The following is a 19,565-nucleotide window of genomic DNA, read 5'->3' as shown; positions in this document are numbered from 1 at the left end:
GATTTTCCCGGAACTGATCCCTGAAAACTAAAATATCCCGGTTCCCGGAAGAAATTTAAAATAAATATTACTCTCTCGGAATATCAAGTTTCTCGAAAACGATAAATGTGCACGAACGAAATGGTTGAGAGCATCGAAAATCGCACGACCGCGCACAGCAGCCGAAGAACGTCTATAATCAACGGTTCTCAACCTTTTGACTAATGCGTACCATCTAAACAAAAATTTGGAAACATTTAGTACCACCACTACAAAGTACTACTACAACCACCACTCTTAAACAAAGCTCAGATCGCATAAAGTTAAGAGTGTTAGAGAAAAATTCAATCAGGATGTTGGAGGTTTTAATTATTGAATTCAATAGTTAAAAATATTTTGCTTCTTTGCGTACCACCTAGTTTTTTTCTTACGCGTACCAGAAACACCAAATTTTGAATAACGTAGATCTCCACTTGGATACGAGCATCTGGAAACCCAAATTTGGAATTAAGAATTGATTTTACTATCTATTTCATAGTTTGTAAAATTTCAACGAATTTTTGATTAACAAACTCAATGATTTCGAAGCGAGCAATGGCAACACTGTACAGAGAAAAAAACATTTTTATCTCCAGCGCGAGAGACTGTGTAATGCTCTTTTTAAATTACTTTGTGATATTGCTGTTGAATTTTATGGTTTAACTGAAAAGAACATGATATTTAATAAATAAAGGTAACACCCAAAACGCCCAACCCCCTCCAAAAAAAAAAAAAAGGGCTCCTCTGGGCGTAATATAAAATTTGGAAACTTTCAGATTTTATTTTAGGGGGGCTCATTACATTAACTAATACTGGATCTATACCAAAGATTCAAAACTACCGGAACAAATGCACTGATAAATATGAATTTAAATCTATTCAAGCTGCTTACATCTCTATAAACTGTGAAGTAAACTACTACTTTCACATCCCCCCCCCCATTTTGGTTTACCACTGTCATTTTAACTCAGATTACGCTACAACTATAAAAGCAATCAGCAGAGACTGAAAAAAAGACAGATATCATATTGTTCAAGAAATGAACAGAAAACAAGGAAATGGTTGATAGAAATTTAGTCATTTTGATCATGTTATCACATTTTAATTTCTGTTAATGTCTATTACTTAAGTATTCTTTGGCAACTAAAGTATGTTGAACGCGTATTACAGTAATTTATGCAGGAGTAAGGTAATTTAGACCTCAGTGGCAGTATAAAAGAAAATAAAAACAGGTTGCTTGCGAAGTACACAAATATACGTTATAAAGGATTTCTACAAAACAATTTTGAGAGACCGCGTGGTAAAATCGATCAAAATATTAGTACGCTGGACACCCATTTTTTCTCTAAAGTAATGAGCGCTGAATAAACGGAAATACATTTTATTCAATTATGTAATATTTTTATATTAATGCTTCTGTCATTAATAAACAAACAGCAAAGGCGATGTAGCAGAATTCGCCAAAGCAAGATTGCTTCACTATGCTTCACATTTCAGAGAATCGGTGAATATTACTGGTGCCGAGACTACGAACTGAAAACATTTTGCAAACTAAAACTCAAAACCAGCACATGCGCAGTGTTGTGAAAGAGTAGCAGTTTCGGATATTCCTATTAGGTAAACGAGGTGGAGGTCTAAGTAAGGCCTGTATTGTAGGCTGAAAGAGCATGAGATTCTTAACACTTTTATTTTCTACCCTAGAAAGATTTCTAGGTAAGTTCTTTAGTTTAAATTCTCAGTTCAGAAATTTTTAATGTAATGTGTGTAAATTTTGCAGCTTGTAACTGATAGGTTTTCTTTCTTAATAAATGGAAAACTTGCATAAACAGACAATTTTTGTGTAACTGTTTACTTTTATGATTTAAATTTTTGGCTAAGGCTGTAGTTGTTTTCCGGTATTATCATCAGTTATTTTATTATTATTAGGATACTGACTGAAATCTTTCCACGTTTAGAAAAGCAGTTTTCCAAGAAGCCTGTCCGTTAACACTTTGCATTGCAGTGTTCTTCGAAACGTACATTTTCCTTGGATTTTACAGTAAGTTTATTTCCCCCCTTTATTTTGTATTTCTTAATAAAACAATTAAACTTAAAAGTATCAAATATGAGACTAAAATATATGCAGTTAATAATTCCCTGGCAAAAAACGACTGTCCAAATCCAGCATTGAGACTGGTAAACATGAAATTTAACAAGATGCAACTTCAGGGGGTATTTACCCTTCAGTCTACTCTGACCGAGAATAATAATTTTTCCATTTTGTTTCCTAATATGTCATCATGGTCAATATTCCAAATCTGTACTATCACTTCTTTCTTTTCTGTTTTTCTGCTAGAATGCTATAAGCTTATGTGTATTTTAAGTGAGGTCGGTCTTGTGGTTGTTTAGGCAAAGCATGTTCTGGCTGCTGAAAGCCACAGTGTAGGCTTAAGAGCCAACTTCGTCATTTTAAATATCTCTGTGTAGCCGTTAGATACTCAGATTTAGTCGCAATTTAAAAATTGAGTTTTATATCAGAAATGCTAAGTTGCACTTTACTGCAAGCACTTCGTCTACAAACTAAATTTTTCAAATGGGATAGTTAGTTTGAAAGTAGAAGTTGCTGATTTTTCATCTTTTCATGAACTTTAACTATGAAAGTCTTTGTGAATTTTAAATATGAAAAAGTCAATTCAGATAAGTACGTAGATCCAAAACAAGAGCAAATAAATTTTCTATATGTGGTGATATTTATACTTTTCTCATGTGATGTTATTTCCAAAAACTGTACTCTTGTTTTCCTGTCTTGTGTTTGTAGAGTTGCAATTTCATTTTCTAATGAGTGCTTCTTTGGTAGACGGTTGCACAGATTTTTGGCAATAGTAGCACCTTCTAATGCATGTTTTCATAATTAACCCATCTCTTACAAGCACTGAAAAATTTAATACTTTTCAAAAATTCTTAAACATATGCTTCTTTAAGTTTATGTATGCATATAAAATAAAAAAAAAATTGCCAAATTTTTATTAGTTTGATCAATACAGGGGGAAAGTGCATAACCCCCCACTGCTTGTCACGTTTTTAAGAATTGCACATACTTGTCATCCATGTATGTACACATCGACCTATTTTCACTTAATAAAATCCCAGAATTGCACAAAAATGGCATTGTGCACTCCCTTGATTTTATCCATGTACACATTAATTTATTTCCACTTAAAAAATCAAAGAAAATTGACAAAAACCCAATTCTCTTTTAAAAGTGCCAAACAAAATAAGTGGAAGCTTCTGTACTTTATCTCAATACAACCTGTCCTAAAAATGGACAATTTTATAATCCACTGCTAATCATTCTTATTTAGGTGGAGTGGGAGAATGCATCTTATGTATAGTCCATGACATGTTTTCACATAATTGTTGGATTTTGATAGATAGATTACAGATGTTTTTTATCTGGAATCTTTTTTGTTCTTTTATGGGTTTCTCACCATAACGTTCATTTTGAAGCTTTAGAAAATCTTCATTTACCTGTTGAACACCCAGTTTTCTGCAAGATGGTTTTCTTAGAATAAGAAGTCCCAAATAGGCAACTGTTATGCGCCTTTGAAAATTAAGCAGGCTTGGAGTATCATCGCTAAATATCTGATTGAGCTTTCATGAAGTAGCAAATGCTGTTTCAAACGCAGGAACAAATAAAGGCTAGTATCCTTTCTTTCCTTGAATTGAAGTAACATAACCTCTGTAGGCCAAATCTGTTTTTATATTTAGGATGTGTTGCATATTGGTATCTTTACCTGTTGTCTGCCACTTTTTACTTTTCTTTCTACGGTTGATACACTTTTTGTTTCTTCAAAATTGGATAAAAATACACTGTTTGTTTCTTCGAAATTGGATAAAAACAACACAACTGTCATTCCATCGAACTGCTTCAACTTTGCTTTGTTTTTTGAACAAAAACTGCTGTCTGTAGAGCTGTGTTCCTTTTCTGACATTGTTTTAGAGAGTTATAAGTGGGCATTTAGCTGGTTTCTTCTTTTGTGTCTTTGGATTTTTATTCTTCTCCAAAATTTAAGCATGCGGAAAGGAGAGAAATTTAGTCTACTTCGATGAATTTTAGAATAGAAACTGATTTTAAGAGTGGGTGTTAGAAACATTTACTCAACTCCCTTCTCCACATTTCATGCACCTTTCTGTCACATGATGTGCACCTGCCAGCTAGACTAAAGTGCATGTGTTATTTATAGAATAGCAGTGTTTCGAATGTAACAGAGGATTATCTCCATTACAAAGTAATGGGGATTTGGTAGTAGTGGATATTACTGTCCTCCTATTTTTAGGACAGTTAAATGCAAAGAAATCTTTCAGGTAATTTTTTTTTAATACTAGAATAAAAGTATGTAATATATGAGTAAATTTATATGCATGTTTTTCTTGGGAGCTCAAAATTGTAATAAACTTGTGCATTGAAAACATAAGAAAAAAATCTGCAAAAGTTCCCATTTAAAAAAAGGAATAAAAAATACCTAAATTAATTCTAACTTGTGATAAAGGCAAATATATATTCAAATGACTCTTAAATAATAAATCATTAATTTGAATTATTTCAAAGATTTTATACAAAGACCATTTATGTGTGCTGTTCTATGTTTAGGATGATGTGGATATAAGGGCTAAACGCATTGTGTTTTATATTCCTTTTGAAAAGAAAGAATGCACACCTCCTTTTTTTCCCTACCCAGAATTGCGAAACCTGACCGTAAATTCTTCAGTCAGCTTATAATTATTATTTTGATGTTTTTGTAGATCTGACATATTTGGAAAATGATTCATATTGTTTTGTTGAAGGTTGGCTATTGGCATGAGTTTTTTAAATGCATTCTTTAATGCTACTGGTAATTTGTCTTATTTTCCCCCCCCCCTTTTAATTCTAAATTGCTTAAATTTCTATGTAAAACCTGTAAAATACTAAACCAAATTTTATCATTTAAGTTTTTCTTGAACTTGGTTGAGAAAGTTTTTTAATTTCAGTTAGTAAATGATAAAATCCTTGCAAAAATTTACTTCTGTAGTCATCAGTATGTAATAATTTTGGTTGTCGTTTGTTAAGTTGCAGTTGGAAAAGGAAGTTAATTTGTGTAACCTTTTTGAAATTATTTAAAAAAATTTGAACACTATGCCCATTAATTCTTTTGTATTTAATCTTTTATTTATTAGTGAATTGTGCAGTGATAGCTAAAAAAACTTGGGAATTCTTCAGCATTTGGCATAAATCTGTTTATGAGGCTTGTCATAGCTTCTGTTCTATCTCTTATTATTAAAACTAGTTCAGATTGCAGAGGAAACTTTTTAAACAGTTGATTGTATGTACACCTCTAATTCTTACTTTGAAATAAATCAAACTCGATAACCATTCTTTAGATGCATAATCTTAAAAACCATACAAATAAAAATAAATAATTGTTCTGTGTCATGTATGTGCCGTTTCATCGAATTTAAGGGGAAAATGAGGACATCTATTGATGACATTATTAACTGTTCTTATTTTCATTCAGCTGTTCAGATCTTCAATTTTGGGCTAAAAGAAGAGGGGACTAGGGCGAATCCAAAAATACGTAATTTCTGCATATTTTGAAAATTTTAAAGGGGCAGATATTTGGTGTGGCCACAATAAAGCCAAGCTAGTTCATAAATATTTTTTTTTGCCAGATCCTGTTTTATTAGTTGTTAAAGTGTTTAGAAGTCTCTCGGACAAAAGACTACTCTTTTGTCCTCTATCTCACCTTTGGTTCAAGATATAAAATATTTACTCGCATATTTTCCAACTGGACAAAAACCTAAACTACATTGGGCAATGAAATGGCAGATAGCTTGGCAAAAGAAGCAGCAAATGGTACTATAACAGCAATAACCTATTTACCAAATCCAATATCACTTTTAAAATCAAGACTTGATTTTACAATGGAAACTCATGTGGTCACAAGATAATACGGGCAGACGAACTATTATGTTTTACCAAAACCAACATGAAATTTAGTTACAACAAATAATGCAATAATATATCTTCTAACAGCACATGGATTCTTCATTTCATATCTTTTTCGTTTTGGCTTTTATCATACAGACAACTGTATATGTGGATCAACAGGAACAATAGATCATTACCTGTTTGAATGTGCAATCACTAAAGACTTCCACTTTCGTCCTTTCACAAGTGAAAATGCCCAATGATGGTTCAAACAACTACTTAGAAGTAAATCTCTCCACAAAAAACTTCATAATTTAATGGAATATCTCGTAGAAAATTGTGATAATCTAAAGGCAGCATAAATTAAGGCATCACAATTCCACATCGGCATTTTTTTTGGCATAATTAGCATCACTTCAAGACAGCCCAACTTCAATCAACAAATATGAAACTTTTTTCACACTAACTATAAAATTTCTCAGAGCTTTATCAGAACTTACTTCAGACTAATTATTAACTTCAACAGATAAATAAACTTGGTTTTTAACAGACTTATCAACTGTGCACTATAATGAACAGTGAACTATTTATGAATTATTAGCTATTTATCAACTGTGAACTATTATTGCAATTCAACATACCATCAAAATCCTATTTTATTTATTATGTATATAACCAAAATTTTTTATCTAAATCTTTATTTGTACTCTACATTATGCATTCTATATTCTATGTATGTACCATCAAAATTTCTGTTAATATCTTTTTGAATTCTGTCAGTGTATGTCAAGTATATGTCAAAATTATGTGTACATCAAAATCAAAATTTTTATTGTAATATAAAATTTTAAATAAACGTTGTCTCACTGAGTGAGCAATAAAGCTGAAAGTCTTCATGGCGGCACAGCTGCTCACCCAGTGGTCTCCTGTTAAATTGCAATAAAGGAAGAACTTGACCCAAATAAAAATTTTAATTGGATCCGGACACTTGTACCAAAAACTTTTTTTTTTAGTGTTATCACATGAAAATTAGGTTTGTTATATGTGATAGTATGTTTCACTGATGGTGTAAAAGCCGCTTTAAAGTAATAAAACTATTGAGAATATAACCAGGATTTTATATGGTAAAGATTGTGATAGAATTCATGAGGCTCATCTCTTACAAAAAGGTTTCTAAAATGGCCAGAAAGAAGCTTAAAATTAATGAAACAAAATAACCTGATGTAGAAATGTCAGTTAAAAGATGATCATTTTGCAGGAAAATATTAAAATGTAAAAAATTATTAGTATTTAAAAATGGTTTTTCATTTCTCAAAAATTATCCAGCCTGGTAGGTTTAAATTTTCCACAGTTTATCTTATTTCTTTGAAACTAGGAAGGATATAAAATTTGCGATCGTTAGTTTTGGATATATTAAAAATTTAATATTTTTCTATGATTTTCAAATCATTTTACTAATTTATTTTTTATATTTTTCTTTTTAAGTAAAATATAAAATACTGCATATTATTCTTAAATGATATGCAGTATTTTATACTTTACTGGTGTGTCATACCCAGGGTGGTTTCTTCCTATTTTCTACTATAAAATTTACACAAAACATGAAACAGAAGAAAAAGATAAAAGTCGAAACAGTTTTAAACATATATTTAACAGGGTTACCACGCTACCTGGAGAACCGGGAAAAGTCAGGGAATTCGAAAATTGACCAAAATATTCAGGGAAAAGTCAGGGAATTTAAGTATTTTTGTCAAAATCTGGAAAAGTCAGGGAAGTTCATACAACGATCCCGCCAAAAAAGAGCGATTTTTGCTCCGCCGTCGGAAGAGGTAACTTTTTTGACGAATTATGTATCACGTGAGTGTCATTCGGGTAGCTGGCATAGAGCCAATTTTCGCAGCTCCAATTTGATTGTCTTTTAGAAAGGCAAAGCAACTTTTGGTTTCCAGTATTCTCGAGAATCGCATGTGCAGTGCATGAACTAAAGAAAGTACCTGTTCTCGTATAAAACAAAATGGGTTTAATCCTAGTATACGGTACTATGGAGGTTAGAATCAAAGAATATGTATTGTAAAGAAGGAAAATCTCTCTGCAACAGACGTGGCTGTGGCTCCATTCCATCATAGAGGGAAACAGCTGTGCATATCTGATATATCTGTCACCAAAGCTCGAAACCGGTGTCGAAGTTCGAAGGTCATGTTATCAAGAGTTCATAAAATGAATATCGTTTAAAATTTCTTTAACCACTTGCGCTAAAAAGACGTGCCACGCACGTCAAGATGCTTTTGTCTCAAACCGCGAGCGACGTGAACACCACGTCGATAAGCATTTATCGCAAAAATGAAAATAACGTGGTGCACACGTCGCCTAACAACGAGATTGTTTATTTCTCGAGTTACAGCTCTGGATTGCACTCGCAGATGCGGAGCGGCGTAAATGAGACACTTTACCGCTTGTTATATTGTAGCGCACGGCACCGCAACCGTGAAGTTTAGTCTTAGCGCAAATGGTTAAACTGTAAAGGAAAAGAAAATATTTTTTGGCGCAAGTAAATTAATTCATGGATTAGTTATTTTCAGAGGAAAAAAAAAAAAAAAAAAAACTACGAAAACCCGTTTTTAAAATTATTGCGAAAAATCCAAGAAGAAACGTCCTTTGATAAAACGTTTCTTCTTGGATTTTTCGCAATAATTTAAAAACGGATTTTCGTACTTTTCTTTTTGTCAAAGAGCGTTTCTTCTTAACACGTGTTTCTCAATTTCCTGTACACATCGCGGAGAGGATAATTCTGACCGCCAGGTTCCGTCCCCAAATCCCTTGGCAAATTTTCCCTCCGCATTCTAGCGGCGTAATAGCATTTTACTTGTATGGAACCTTTTCTTCTTTACATAGACGTTCTTTGTTGGTTAGAATAATAATGGGATTTGGCGACATCTTGATGCGCAGTAAACGGGTCATTTTGGTCTTGGCGACAATTTTCAAAATCGTGCCAAAGCCTTACCGTATACTAGAATTTTACCGCAAAATCTTTTTAAACCCCTTTTTTTTTTTCTTTTTAATAAATACCTTGCCATTTTGCAGTAAAATAAAAAAATAGTAATCAGTCATCTAGGCTAGCCATGTAATATAACTATATTCGCTAAAATATAGATGATTATTCTAATTCAATTTTTAAGTAATTATTTTTATGTTATTCATATAATTTAATGTTGCTTCTTCCCTCTAAATTTATTTATTATTAGTAAATAATATTTCCAAATTTCAGGAAATTTTCTCTGGCATAATCCTGAAGTTAATTATAGCAGTATGATGACATACCATCACGAAATTTAATGCACTTATTTTTTCCTTATGTATGCTGCAAAATAAATATAAAATACCTCAATTTATTAAAATAGATTTCTTTCTTTCGTTTAGCTGCAGAATGTCTGCAAAAAAAGCCTTATTTTATTCCAGATTGGGAAGATTCTAATCTCAATCTTCAGTGGAGAAAACAACTATTATAATTATATTTGTGTTTTCAAGTCTTAAGGTTTTAAGAACATACCTCACGCAAATTAAATTTACCTAAAATCTAACCTAACTATTTAGCATTGCGTTGTGATTTATAAGGACCGGATTAGCCTCGTGTTGAACTGGTGATGATCATGAGTAATAATTAAATAAAACATACATTTGTTATCCAATATATATATCTTAAATTTTATTAAGTTTCTTAAGTGGAAAACTAAACAAAATTATCAAACAAAGTATACCAAGAATAATTAAGAATAAATGTCCTCTGGGATTTATTGAATAATTAAGTGAATTTGCTACACAATACAAGTAATACCATAATTAATTTACCTCTTAGCACAGCCAACATACATTACGCGGATAGACTGGAATTTTCTTGAAACACACCTGGAAAACCTGGAAAGGTCAGGGAATTTCATTCTCCTGTTTGAGTGGCAACCCTGATTTAAAACATTACTTAAAATTATCCTGTACAGTTCCTGCAAATACATGCCATATGTTCCATACATACATGTTTTTGACATTTTTCACAAATGTATTTTGCTTTTCTGTCCTTTTTAGGTCCACGTTCAGCACATCTTTTTAATTATTACTTTTGCCTTCTTAGCGGATGGTTGAGAGTCCTCATTCTTTACCAGTTTCACTTTCAAACTTTGCGGGAGCATTGTTTGCTGACTTCTGATCTTTTTGTAGTCTTCGATTAGTTTAAATCTCAAACTTTTCAGAAAAAAACATTGTGTTCGATTCTGAGTTGGTGGTTCCTTAGTGGATAGCAAAATAACGCGTGCATTAATAGCAGCTACATTCAACATTGCATAAAATATCATCATAGGCCATCGATTTGTTTTTTTAGTTGTTGAATACATTGCTGCCATTTCGTTGACAACATCGACAGCTCCTTTCGTTATATTATAGAAAGTTATTATTTCGGGTTTCTTTGATTCTCCAGTAGTGATGTCTATTGCATTATCATTATGCATTATTGAGAGCAGAAGAACATTTCTACTCTTCTTTGGTACATACGAAACAATAGTCGTTTCTTTCTGAAATCCAAACATGGAAGAGTATCCCTTTTTCTAGTACTCAAGAATATTGGAGGAATTTCTTTCTTATTTTTTCTCAATGTTCCAACAATTGTTATATTTTTTCAAAAGTTCTTGTGAAAGTGGATAAGAAGTGTACCAGTTATCCACTGTTAGATTTCTTCCTGAATTATACAAAGGTTCCGAGAATTATCTACTTGAAATGGACCTTTCGGCTGTTTACTGGCATATATTTCCATTTTCCAAGTATAGAGCACTCTCGAATTGACGAGCGCAAAAACTTTTATTCCATACTTCGATGGTTTCTTTGGCATGTATTGGTGAAATGGACATCGCCCTCTAAAAGATTCTAATTTCTCATCTATGGTTACATACTCTCCAATGTTGTACGATTTTTGGTAGTTTTCTACAAAATTTTCGAAGAATTCACGTATCGGAGCCAGTTTGTCTAATTCTTTTCTGCTCTGGCGAGTTTGTATATCATCAAATCGGATGCATCTCGATAAAAAATACGAGGGCTATTTTTTTTCAACCTCCAGTGGGCTATAAAGAAAAGACGGGTGAATATACAAAAAAGATTTTATTACCAAAAGTAACGTACAATATAGGTTATTTCTCTACATAATCACCTTGACGATTGAGGCATTTGTCATATCTGTGAACAAGCTTTGCAATACCCTCTTCATAAAATGTCCTTGCCAGTGGTTGGAAGTGAGTCGTGAAGGTTTCTTTCAGCTCCACATCATTTTGGAAGCGCTTCCCGCCAAGCCACTGCTTCAGTTCAGGGAAGAGATGAAAGTCACTCGGTGCTAGGTCGAGACTATATGGTGGATGTTCGAAAATGTCCCATTAAAATTGCTGAATGAGCCGTTGGGTTACACGAGCGCTGTGAGGACGGGCATTGTCGTGGATCAAAACAATTCCAGAAGTTAGCATGCCTCTTCGTTTGTTTTGAATAGCTCTCCGTAAGCGTCGCAAAGTTTCGCAATATGAATCTGCATTAATTGTTGTTCCAGGCTGCATAAACTCCAAAAGCAACACACCTTTTTGGTCCCAAAAACAGTTGCCGAAACCTTACGGTTGTTAAAGGTTCGTTTGTATTTTGTGGGTCTCTTTGGAGAATTTGTGTGCATCCATAGTTGTGATTGTTGTTTCGGGCGTGTCATATTGAACCCATGTCTCATCACCTGTCACAAGGCATTTCAAAAACTTTTCTCCGTATACTGACGGAGAAAAGTTTTTGAACGGTCAATAAACTCAAACGCTGCAACCATTTGCCGAGTTTTGTGGTCGTTAGTCAACATCTGTGGGACTTAGTGTGCACAAACTTTTCTGTAGCGCAGCTGTTCAGTAACAATAGAGTACAGGGAAGATCTTGAAACTTTCAGAAATTTCATCAATAATTATGGTGAACCTTCGATTTTGCTTAACTGCTTGGTCAACTCGTTGAACAATGTCGTCTGTAGCGACAGACTTGCGTCCTTGAGCCCCTTCATCATGCACACCAGTTTGGCCATCTTTAAACTTTCGACACCATTCACGAACAACGCCATCACTCATAAAGCTGTTTCCATACACTCGACTCATTCTTTGATGAATTTCCGCTGCACTGTTCCCTTCTGCCTGCAAGAAACGAATAACAGCTCGCAATTCACACTTGGCGGGAGAATCGATAGCGACAGCCATGTTTACGTGACTTCAACTCGACAGAAAATGGCGTGTTGAATACGCCAGGGACACAAAGCGTGTGAAGGGGGAGATGTGCAGTCGCCTACTAGCACACCAACTACCTGCCACATACCTGGCCATCATACTGTGCAATCGGAGGTTGAAAAAAAAACAACCTATGTAAAAACGTGTTGATGACATGGTTGTACAGAATATTTCTATTCCAGTGCCGTCTGTTGCCCAAAGATCTCGTATATACACATGTGATGATTTATGCAAACCAATGAGATAAAGCAATCCAATAAATGCTTTAATTTCAGCCTCATTATGTTCTTTTGCATCTCTTTCCTGTAAAAAACGCTCTCGAATCGATTCTATAAAACTGTTAGTCCAATGCACTAAATTCTTTATCATATCAGAAGATATAAGGAGGTTTCACGCATCCACAGGAGAAGTTACGTTCTTTGAAACGGGTGTATTTCCTGGGAGTTTATATATTATTTTTTCGCAGAAATTCTAACATTAGCTTTGAATTTCTCTTTATTCCACTTCGTTATGTTATCTCTTCCGATAAAATAATTATCTTCACTTGAATCTGAAACATCGTTTTCAGAATCAGAATCAATTTCTGTTGAAGAATCATGATCACTACAATATTCTTCGTCATCTGGCTCTTCATTACCTGAAAAATCACTATCTTCCTCTATATTTTCTTCATTAGAAGAAACAGTGTCCAGTAAATTTTTCAAATACCGCCTTTCTTCGTCATAAGTGCAGTAACGCGCCATAACGAAAGAACGATTTAGATACACCTGCCTGTACTGAGAATAGTTACAGAAATGCTCGCTCTGGGTGTGAGATACCCAAGCCCCGCGATTTAAGTAGATCTATTTTTAGAATTCTTTCGCGGATTCTCCCCTTCCAAGGTTATGACCTTTGAGGCAGCTACACGAAGACTCGTCCATTTTTGAAAAAAGGTTGGGAAGAAAAAGTGTGAAAAAGGAGTCACTGGGTGTGAGACAACCAGCGCGATCAAACCCGGGTTAATATGATTTACAATCTGTCCATTTTAAAAGAGAAAAAAGGAATCTAGAGTGTTCAGTTTGTGAAACTGTGAGTTATACCCTAATAACTTTTGTCTTGAGATAGTTTCATTTTACTAGTTGAGATGTTGCATGTCCCCTTAAATCATTTTGTAACATTTTGCTTTCAGCATTTAATGATGTATCGAAGGAAAGTGAAATTTTGTGTTGTCTCTTCTGTTTGCAACTTGATGCAGTAAAAAGGACTCTTCAGTTTTTAAATGCTGCCATTCTTATGCAGTACCTTCTTGTAGATGTTGATCTATCACAGCTTTTATAAATATTCGGCTGTTGAAAATTTGTTTACAAAAAAAACTTAAATCTGGGCCACAGCGACTCGAACCGTTTTTTTGCTGCCTCAGAGTTATCCTGAAACAAGCCATAGCAAGCAAGCTGTACACCTGTTGTCTTGAAATTTTCTAAAAGTGATATGGTCTTCTAAGCTGTGATTGTCATCAGATTTATTAGAAATTCCCAAAACTTCTCTTGTCGTAAATTTCTTGTTGATTTGGACCTTGAATAAGTTTTTAAATTATTTTTAACTTGTATCAAATTCTCTGACATGAAATGCTGCTGATGCATTTCATGTGTTTTCTGTTCTGCCCACAGGACGACCTCAGTTTAGTTTCTACCGCTACTAAGGATTCAGAAATTTGGCAGACCCTTCTTGTTAAGCATCCATTATAATGCATCCACAAGCAATTTTTCTTTTTAAAATTGTTTGATGTCAGTACAATGTGTATGTATACACATATATATATTTAATGTTTTGAATAAGATTATTAACTTTCTTAATTAACAAGAAATGGAATAAAATAATAAACATTTGGACATTGATCAGTTTTACTAATAAATTTGTAAAGCAGAAGTAAAATATATTGCTTTCTTTTGGACAAGTAGTTTTAGTTTACATTCTTCCCCCTCCCATTAGAGCTGCATGTGGCGCACGAGCCAGGTTGTGTCCACCCTTTATATATTAAATAAGAAGGAAAGCAGTGACTTCTTTGGAACCAGTTCTCAGTTTTCATTTTTGACGCTGACAGGTTTGAGTCATTTATTTACCATCACATACAGTTTCATATGCAAGAATTAGAACATTTCTGCAATCTTGAAGTGTCACATTTTCATGTTAATGCTTTAAAAATAATTTTTATGTAATTTACTGGGAAAGTAAGTTTATGTAAAAAAAAATAGCTTTTTTTAGGATTTGAGGTTTGGACATTGCCTGAAATATACACTGGTGTGCAAAAATTAAGGACGAAGTCGAAAAATTAGCATATCAGCTGAACGAAGAGGCAGAGCGAACAGAAAGACCAATCAGGAGATTAAGGTTATGTACGGTAGCACATGCGCAGATATGCAGGTAGACGTAATGGGGGAGTGTCTAAGTAGTATAAAGCATGTTGTCGGTGTAAGATCAGTATTTCTGACGAAGAGATTGCACACCGTATAGCAGTTAAAATCACACCCAGTTGCTGCCTCAGTGAGAAATGGCAAATAATCAATCTGTTAGACGACATCTGGATGCTTTTACCCGAGGTCGAATTATTGGGAAGTTGGAGGAAGGCCGCAGTGTGACAAGTGTGGCTGCAGAGTTCGGAATTGCTCACAGCATTGTTTCACGACTTTGGTGACTATTTCAAACTACAGGAACAGCTATCCGGTGGTTTAGTAGTGGTCGTCCAAGAGGAATCACACCCGCAGATGACCGGTATATTGCCTTACAGGCCAGCAGAAACAGGCGGCAGACAGCGGAAGAAATCGATAGACACACGACATAGACGACTGGATGACCGATATCGTATTTTACCGTGGCTAGAAGACTGCACGGTGGTGGTCTGTTTGCACGACGCCCTGTACGGTGTATACCTCTAACGCCTGCCCATCGGGGAAGGTGTTCTCTGTGATGCTGGGAACACCGGAATTGGAGAGACAATGAATGGGGACGAGTACTCTTTACAGATGAGAGCAGATTCAGTCTGAGTAGCGATTCTCATCGCATACTCATCTGGAGAGAGCGGGGAAGCCGCAATCATCCTTCGAACATCATTGAAAGGGACAGGTATGGAGGTGGCGGTGTTCTCGTTATGGGAAGCATCATGCTTGGTAGTCATACAGACCTTCACATCTTCGATGCAGGTTCAGTCAATGGGACCCGTTATTGTAACGAGATTCTTCTTCCATATGTGAGAGGCGCTATGGGTCCTCAGTTCCTTTTCATGGACGACAATGCACCATGTCATTGCACAGTAGCTGCCGAACAGCTCTTAGAGAGTGAGGATATTGAACGTATGGATTGGCCGGCACGATCTCCGGATCTCAATCCCATCGAGCATGTATGGGATTTCCTAGGCAGACACTTGGCAGCTCGTACCTTACCACCAGTAACGGTTCCGGAGCTTCGATTGGCGCTGCAAGACAAATGGGCAGCAATGCCTCAACAACTCATTGACACCCTCATTCTCAGCATGGGCAGACGCTGTGAAACCTGCCTAGCAGTCAGGGGAGATCATATCCCCTATTAAAGACCGGATGTTTCTTGCTGGACACCCATCGCAGGGATGTTTCGGCCTTCAGTCGCATTGCGCTCTGTAAAGATCGTGACTTTAAGAGAACGTGAAATATAAATAATAGGACAAGAACTTGCATTTTACGGTGTGGCAACAAGAAGAGGATTCGGAAGATTTTTATATATTTTGTTTAGAGAGTTTAATTTTTTAGTATTTTAATAGTTGTAAGAGTTTAAAATTTTGATAGTTAAGAGCTGCAGCATTTATTTTTTTTATTTTATTTTTATTTTTATTTTATTTTTTTTGGGGGGGGTTCTGTTTTAAAATTCAAATAAAAGTATTTTGTTTTCATTCTGAAAATTTAGCTTTGTTCTTCCTACGAGGTTCAATATCCGTTATATTGAAATAAGGAAAGGATTTTTCTTACATGCTACTTTTTCAATAAAGCTTCTTTTTATCCCTCTGATTTCTCTTTTAGTAAGTGTTGCTTACATTACTCATGTCCTTACGTATTGGGGATCTTACGGTACTAAATGTGTTGATTTGGAAAGCTTTTGTACAAAGTTATATTGAAAAAACCGTCTCGTCCTTAATTTTTGCACACCAGTGTACTCCATCAGCCAAGTGAACCTAAAATAAGTTAGAACTATTTGATTTTTCTTGCTTATTTTATAGGAGTTTGAATTATAGTTTTTAGCAAATATATTACTTTTAACTTCCTCTGTTATGGATAGGTTAAATGAATGTTGTATTTTGTAAGTGAAATATTTTTAAAAACATGTTCTTATCAAACTTAAAATTAGTATAATAAATTCATCATAAAAATTTTTCATGGTAATAGGGAAATTAACAGATTTATAATTTTACAATTAACTATAATTTAGTAACATGATATTTGAGGTTGCTTTTATGCTTTGTAAATCTGATATGCATTGTTAATGCAGACAAAAGGTATTAAGACCAGTTTGATGTAAATTACAGCATAAACGTATTGGGATATTTTGGCTTGATTGAACTTCCAGTAAGCAGCTCACTTAATTACCTTTATATTGAATTTTAACTTTTTTCGGTATATTATAAAATGGTGTTGAAAGATTTAAATATGATGTGCCTAACTGTTTCCTTTCCTCTTTAGGACAGTTTCCAACAGATGGCTGCATGCTGTATCTCAAGGACTGTGATGTTACGCTGGACCAGTCCCCCACGTTTGAAAATGCTGTGTGGACCCTTCTAATCATGGGAGATGGTTCACGCAGCTGCTTGGTTGCTGTAGCCTAGCCCCAGAACACTTCTGAAAGAAGCCTGTGGAACTATAGATGTGTTCTGGGTGACTGTTGATCCGTGTTTGGGCCAAACACTGACAGTCTTAACACAAAATCTTTCAAGTGTTTAGCCCAAACACTGACAGTCTTAACACCAAGGGCATTATGTGTTTGCTCCAAACACTGACAGTCTTAACATAAGGCACTGTTAGTGTTTGGACCAAACACTGACAGTCTTAACAGACTAATGCCTAAGTGTTCGGTCCAAACACTGACAGTCTTAACACAAAAGACTGTCAGTGTTTAGACCGAGCACTGACAGTCTTAACGGTCACCAGCTGTCAGTATCTTTCAATATACTGACAGTCTCAACACATCTATAATTCCATTACATCTACTCAGGAGTGTGATGGGGGTGTATTTCATGATACAGGATACTGACAGTCTTAACTAGATATGTATTGACATACTAGGCTACATACCAGGCTTTTCATTTTAAAATAAAAATAGTGTAAATGCTTTTTAAGCATTTTTCAAGTCTCTCCATTTATAGAAGATACTCTTTAAAAAAAAACTGGAAATGTGAGAGCAGCTTTGAATCTCAAATTTGTTAATCATTATGTTTTTATGATGAAATACAATTTAAAAGATTGTAAATAATAATAATAAAATTTTTTGTATAGCTTCCTTTTAAAATCATTTTCTGTAAATAAAGCTCTAAATCCATTTTATGTCAAATATGGAATATGAAAATTTCGTGTTGAATTCCATAGAATCTGTTAAAATTTCAGTAAAAAATTCTGCTTTTCATCTGCTGAAAACCACAGTATTTTATGCAGCAAAGTTTTTGAGAATTGAACTCTAGAGAATAATTAAAACTATTTTAAGCTTTTAATTACTTGTCTGTTGGAATAAAACGTTTATGATCAGTATTTATTTCATTTTCTCAAAATTAATGATTTCCTATATTTTATATACATGGAAAATATTCATATGTGCAATAATCAGTTCTGATAATTAAATTTTTAATCCAATAAATATGGCTAATGTGTTCAATCTTATTAAATATGGTTAACATATATGAAAAATTAGTAATTAGGGCAAGAATTAAAATTTGGCAATCTTTTGATAAGTCATGCTTATTACTTTTTAATTTCTTCTAGAACATGCAGCTTAAATATGCATATTTGAGAAATGCTGTGCAGTGTACATTTGTATTTTGAAAGAATTTCATCCATAGCTTATGTTACATCAGCACAGAACCTATGTAGAGTCAGTTTTTGTATATCTGTGTTATGTAGACTAGTTTTATCTGATTATGGCAAAGCCTGCAAGAGCCATTTGTTTAGGAAAATGGAGGACTTTCTAAGGGAAACTAGCTTGTATCCACATTACATGTGTGAAAATCATGAAAATGCCCATGTAGACATCCTGTTTGCTTGGAATTGAACACAGGTCAATCAACCAGCATTCAGCAACTTTTATCACTGAAACTGCCCGTGGAACTGCTTTGCAAACAAAAACATACTCGTAAAGTACTTATTGGAAGAGCAACAATATATATAAATAAACAGTATACTGTAACATAATACTAAAAATAAAACTCATTTCTTTTAATTTACTAATATGCCATCAATGCCAATATTTCATTTATGCATGAATAATTTTGGATGATAGTATTATCACGATTTTGGATATATGAATGAAGAACATTTTTCTTTAAGAAGTGGGAAGTTCTTGGGAGGAGTAGATAAGTAAGCAAATTTAATTAATTATGAAAGAAATTGAGATGTTCATATATATTGGGAATAAAATTGAAATGGCTTTTATATACTGAAATTCAGCTTTCTTGGAATTTGAGCATAAGGAATGCTTTTCGCCCCATCTGAATCAAATCAGTAAAACCTCCATTTAACCTGAAGACCTGCTGCGCAATCTAAATATTAAATTATGTTAATTGAACCAGAAGTATCTACTTAAAGGAGATGGATCCTTTATAGAGCACTATCTAAAGGAGAGTAACTTACACATGTATGTTTACAGAGTTGTGGAAAGAGAAGAGTAATTATACATTGTTGAAAAAGATTTTTCGATTGAATAATTGAATTGATAACACCAAGATTAAAGAGAGAAAAAAGCTCGCATTTAAAACTTGTAAAATAATTAATGAACTAAACGGTTAGGTTATTTGAATATCACAAAGCCGTGAGGGCTATCTACGTAGAAGAAAGGATGCCTCCGTGAAGACTGAGGGAATAGCTTTATACCCGTGTTACACATGGCAAAATCAAAGTATATCTATAACCACTCAGCCACTGGTAGGACAATGAACTGAAAGTAGAAAATAATTTATTGCATAGTATGGTTGCATCAAGAGATTGAATAATTTTTTTTACAAAATTATCCATAATATTATATTGCAAATAGATGGGCATGGAATCTTAATGGCAGATGCAAAAGTGTAAGCCATTATTATTATTTTTTTTTAATCAAGGGTGCTTCATACACTAATTGTTCATGAC

General features: G+C 34.1%; 1 long non-coding RNA gene across 3 annotated transcripts; it reads left to right on the top strand.

Annotated features, from left to right (window-relative positions):
* Positions 1-1,582: 1,582 nt before the first annotated feature.
* Positions 1,583-17,977, top strand: LOC118179530 (uncharacterized). 3 transcript variants are annotated; one of them, XR_004756457.2, is made up of 3 exons: positions 1,583-1,731; positions 1,945-2,056; positions 16,917-17,977. It is a non-coding gene; the product is annotated as an uncharacterized LOC118179530 (long non-coding RNA). The 3 variants fall into 3 exon arrangements; XR_015043595.1 differs by having other exon boundaries at positions 1,603-1,731; positions 1,974-2,056; XR_015043594.1 differs by lacking the exon at positions 1,945-2,056 and having other exon boundaries at positions 1,584-1,731.
* Positions 17,978-19,565: the final 1,588 nt, after the last annotated feature.

Source organism: Stegodyphus dumicola, chromosome 10 (assembly GCF_044657685.1).
Source record: "Stegodyphus dumicola isolate Sdum_Otavi_A_Nest chromosome 10, ASM4465768v1".
Lineage (NCBI taxonomy): Eukaryota > Metazoa > Arthropoda > Arachnida > Araneae > Eresidae > Stegodyphus > Stegodyphus dumicola.
Note: the sequence above shows the minus strand (reverse complement) of the source record. Positions and strands in the feature narration are given on the sequence as shown.